This window comes from Vigna unguiculata, unplaced genomic scaffold, assembly GCF_004118075.2.
Source record: "Vigna unguiculata cultivar IT97K-499-35 unplaced genomic scaffold, ASM411807v1 contig_551, whole genome shotgun sequence".
NCBI classification, from domain to species: Eukaryota; Viridiplantae; Streptophyta; class Magnoliopsida; order Fabales; family Fabaceae; genus Vigna; species Vigna unguiculata.
This window is the reverse complement of record NW_021011269.1, coordinates 29,848-35,558: the sequence shown is the minus strand read 5'-3', so window position 1 is coordinate 35,558 and position 5,711 is coordinate 29,848. Positions and strand designations below refer to the sequence as shown.

The following is a 5,711-nucleotide window of genomic DNA, read 5'->3' as shown; positions in this document are numbered from 1 at the left end:
AAGAATTTAAAACAGAATAATAAATAATATATATATATATATATGCTTTAAAAAATAAATAAAGTTACAAAAATACCATTTTTTTTTGAATCATTGTTTGTTTATAAAGATCTATAAAAAATGTATGAAAAATATTTTTTTTAAACATCTATTTTTTAATCAAATCTTTAAAAATAAGGACATCGAAAAAACATTACACTTTTAAGTTAAAAAGTAATACAAGTTTTATTGGTGTGGTGTTTATAAGTGTGAGAATGTGTTGTAACAAGAGAAGAGTCAGATACTATATTGAGATTTTCCTCCTAAGAAATAAACACAAAACTAGGAAAATATGTGATTGAAAAAAAGTTTATTGATCTTGGCAGGAAGTAGCCTCTTGACATTAAATAGGTTATTATATTAAATATTCTAAGTTCTTAAAAATAGCATTAAATGACCTTAGTATTTTTATTTCCTTAACCTAATAACCTAACATTCACCCATGCTTATATATTAAGGTTAAGCATGAAAACCTAAATGAGTGTGGAAACTAAAAATAGAAGTGGTTACAGACTCTCAATGGTACCCATATCTTGTTCAACTGATTTTGGTCTTTTTAAATTCAAATAGAGCATCATCAAAAGTGCTCCTAACATGGCGGCATATGAGCATCAGTTCCAAGCATCCATCTTTAAACACCTTCTTTGCTGGATCCCCTACACAACCAAATTCAACACAAGATTACAATGTCATACTATATTGCATTTTTTTACAATGTCATACTACATTGCATTTTTTTTTTCTATATACAAATGGTAGTTATTATAGTATTTGTTAGTGGTAGTAGATATATATAGAAATTAAATGAGATATGTTTGTTCTTTATATACTATGGTTTTCTAAATTTCCATTTTTTAGAGACAAGAAGATAAATAGTCTTACTTGAAAGATACGATTCAAAATTGGTGATTCATCAATAAATTATTAATTATTAGAGACGAATACAAAAAATAGAGTAACATAACTTAGAAATAAATTCTTCATCTACCCATCCCAGTGTTTTCAAATCAAGAATCTTTTTATCAAACTTAGGAATTGGGTAAACTGATTTATTGAAAAGAACTAATGAAAAGATTTATTAAATCAAAATTCGAGAATTAAGTAAACTTATCGAATCAAAGAATTTATTATTATTCTATATATATCCAAGAGAATTCACAATTTCTCTCATCCTCTATTTGAAACTTTACCACTAAGTCATCATTATATCTTTGCGAAACGATAAGTATTGGAGGCTAAGAATTTTGTATTTATTTGCGAAAAGAATTTAGCATATACATGATTGTTGTAGAAATTTTTTACTTATGGTAAGATTTTGTTCACTACGATCAACAATTGACCAGAAACTCAACACACTTCATGCACTACCTGTTGTCTAGAGTCTGATATTAACTCGATTAAATGAGGGATGAGGAATGTTGTACCCACAATATGTCACCCTTGGACTGCAAAACAATACTAACAACCTCAATTAATCAAGATAGATATATTGAATTAAACTCACATCAGAATATTCACAATACCTACTCCTGATTTAGGGTGTATCGGATAGAATTTGCAAATGTATGATCCTCATCCACCAAACAAAATGTTGATTTACTATCATCAGAATTTGACCCAAGTTCCATCTTTGTCAGTTAATCTGAAAGATAACATAACATATTTTTAAGAACAACCTTAAAATAGATAGTCATGCATAGCCATTGAGAAATTGTCAATCACAAATTAGTTCTTTTGTGCAAAAACTAAAATATTATTCTTCAAATTTGTTCACACAACAGAAACAACAATCATATCTATGAAAGTTCCACAAATAGCAACAATAACCAAAACTTGGGATCAATCTATTTTACAAATTTACACAACCTTAAGAAATAAGATTTGTACTAGGTTTTTTCATTAATGAGTCTGTACATATGATTACCACATAACCTAAATCATCATCAATTACACAAAGTGGTAAAATTGGTAAAATTACATGATTGACACATACAATTGTCGAAATTAAGAAGTAAAATCGTCAATATTTGTTAAAAAAAAAAATCCTTATTGCTACCCAGAGTTGAAGATTGAAACTTTGAAGATGTTGATCACTTCTTAAACCAAATAAAGTGAATCGAACAAAATCTCGCACACATAATTACTAAATCTTTGCGTGCGAGGAAGTGAAACCGAGAAAATGCTTTACTTGAGGCAAAATAAAAATGGAAGACAATGTGCGCTACACTTGAAAGGCACCGTTGATTGGAGTAATAGAGAAAACTAAAGAATTTCACTCTCTTAATTAGGGTTTATTGTTATACGACATAAATAATTTTAAATGAGCAAATCTCTATTCATAAAAATATTTGACCATAATTATGTGTTTTTGAATTTATCTTTTCAAAATATTATAATAAAAACGTACTAGAATATTTGTCAAAATAATTCAAACATTTTTTTAGAAATGATATTTTTATTTTAAAAATATATTTTTTATTATTTAATTTAAATCTAATACATGTATTTCCTTTTAGTTTTTTAAATCAATTTTACTTTTACTCAACTTATGCCTCCTTAATTTTAGAGAATTCTATTAATTCATTCATTGTTATACATACCTGATATTCATATCTTATATTTTGTCTCCCATTATAGTTTAAAATAAATAAAAACTAAATATAGTTGTTCACACATACCAACTTCACTTATGATATAGCTACGAATCAATCAACTAATTCAATATCATAATATCATAAATTACCATTTTTTTTCATATTATTAGTTTTTTAATTATGACGTGACATATTTAAATTTGTATTTGTCATTTGTCCTATAAGGTAGCTTCATATTTATTTTAAAGATTTATTTACTTAAATGTATTAGTTTTAATATTCTTTATTATTTGTATTTGAATTATGAGGTCACATACTTAAATTTGAATTTGTCTTGTAAGTTAGCTTAATATTTGTTTAAAGATTTATTTACTTAAATATATTAGTTTTAATATTTTAAATATGTCTTTTAAATATAGGAAGTTGATTCGGTTAAATAAATACAAATCATATAGTTATAATAGTATTACTTTTTTTTTATTTTAATAATTTTAAAGTTAAATTTCATTTTCTAACTGAAATCATAACATCATGGTCATTCACAACAGATAAATTTAAGATGATATTGAAGATAAACCATTTGTAATTAATAGATCCACAATTATTATTTTATATTATATAACCGATAAATGAAATGAAAATATTTTTTCTACTCTTAGTAGAATTAATTGATAACAATCATTAGATATATTATAATTATAATTATTTAAAAAAAGTAAATTTTTATATTTGTAAGAAAAGAAAAATTATAAAATAAAATAATAGATATAAAGTAAATGTAAAAATTTATGTGTGAAAATAATAAAACCCTAAATTAAGCCATGTACATTATATTATACGATATTATCTATGTGATGAACTATAAATTCAAGATGATAAATATCTATATATAACATACTAAAATACAAAATTGATAAAACTATATATATTAAAATAACAACTCCACTAAGGACAAAAAAATTCATCATCTCACTCTTTCTTCCCTCTTTATTGTTTTATTGCCCACTCATTCTCATTAATAATGTGACTTTATTGCCCACTCATATCTTTAAATGACAAAAGCAAGAAAAAATGTGACTTTAACTCTGTAACTATGCAACCCATGAAAAACTTATGACATTTAAATTCACACTAATAAGTATAGATAACCAAATAATATCATAGCATTATTTCTTTGTTTATATTTTAATACATTATAAAAAAAAATTAAATATCATATATATATATATATTTACATTAGTATTTTATTTTATTTTTAAAATATATATTTAGAAATATTATTATCTTATTTCAATTTTAAAATATATATTAAAAGATATAAAATAAATAAAACAAAAAATATAAACTAAAGAAAAATAATTAAACTTTAAAAAATTAAACTTTAAATAAAATTTCAAAAAGTTAAAACAGAATAAAAAGTTTATATATATATATATATATATATATATATATATATATATATATATATATATAGATTAATTATATAATGCTTTAAAAATTATAAAACAATAAAACTTTAAATTAAGTAAAAAATATTAATAACTTTATTTAAAATTTAATATTTTAAATTTTATCATTAGCTTAATATTTTGTGTTTTATTTTTTACTATTAATATTTAACATATTTATATATTTTCGAATTTTTAACATTTCATTATATATATTTTAAATAAGATTACACTTTAAATTAAACAAAAAAGTAAAAACAAAAAAAGTCTAGATATATATATATATATATATATATATATATATTTTAAATTTAAGATCTAATTATTTTTTTAGTTTAATTTAATTCTTAATTTCATTTATTTTTTAAAACATTGTACAAAATTAAAATTAAAGATATATATACTTCAAAAAGTTAAAACAGAATAAAAAGTATTATATATATATATATATATATATTAATTATATAATGCTTTAAAAATTATAAAACAATAAAAGTTTAAATTAAGTAAAACATATTAATAACTTTATTTAAACTTTAATATTTTAAATTTTATCATTAGCTTAATATTTTGTATTTTATTTTTTACTATTAATATTTAACATATTTATATATTTTAGAATTTTTAATATTTCTTTATATATATTTTAAATAAGATTAAACTTTAAATTAAACAAAAAAGTAAAAACAAAAATATATATATATATATATATATATATATATATATATTTCTTTTTTAAATTTAAGATCTAATTATTTTTTTAGTTTAATTTAATTCTTAATTTCATTTATTTTTAAAACATTGTACAAAATTAAAATTGAAGATATATATATATATATATATATATATATATATATATAACATTTTGATATTTTATTTTATTTCATTTTTAAAATATATATTAAAAGATAAAAAATAAAGAAAACAAAAATAATATACTAAATAAAAATTATTAAAAGATTAAAAATTAAACTTTAAATAAAATTTAAAAAAGTTAAAACAGAATAAAAATTATTATATATATATATATGTATATATATTAATTATATAATGCTTTAAAAATTATAAAACAATAAAACTTTAAATTAAGTAAAAAATACTTAATCTGTTTTAGATTGTTGTGTATTTTATTTAAAGATTAATTTTTTTTAATTGTATCTTTAGCTTATTATTTTTTGTTTTATTTATTTTTATTTTATAAGATTAAATGTGTAGGAACCCAAATAATTTCAGCTTCTTGATCTTTCTTCTCTCTGCCACCCACACCACAGGAAACACTCTGCATTTCACAGCTTCTCCCTTTTCTTTTCCTCTGCCTTCTCTCTATCAAAAGGGAATTTCTGAATCACTATTTCCCTGTTGCAGAACCTAAATCTGAGGCCAATTCAGGATCTTCCCTCTCAGCTTCTACTCATCATTTTTCTCCATGTAAGTCACTCCCAACCCTTGCATTCCAGTTCAATTCAAAATTTGCAAACCTCTTTCTGCTGTTGGGAACCTCTTCTCATATTTGAACCTGTATCTCCAGCTCACTAAGTGATACAACTGAAGCTCTTGGGTGGGAGGATTTAGCTAATTAGAAGGATTTATATATATAGGTAAGGGAAGGTAACCAATCTCCTTAAATCCG

General features: G+C 21.7%; 1 pseudogene; it reads right to left on the bottom strand.

The window, feature by feature from the left end:
- Window positions 1-576: 576 nt before the first annotated feature.
- On the bottom strand, window positions 577-1,667 carry LOC114172431 (annotated as a pseudogene).
- Between the last annotated feature and the right edge of the window lie 4,044 nt (window positions 1,668-5,711).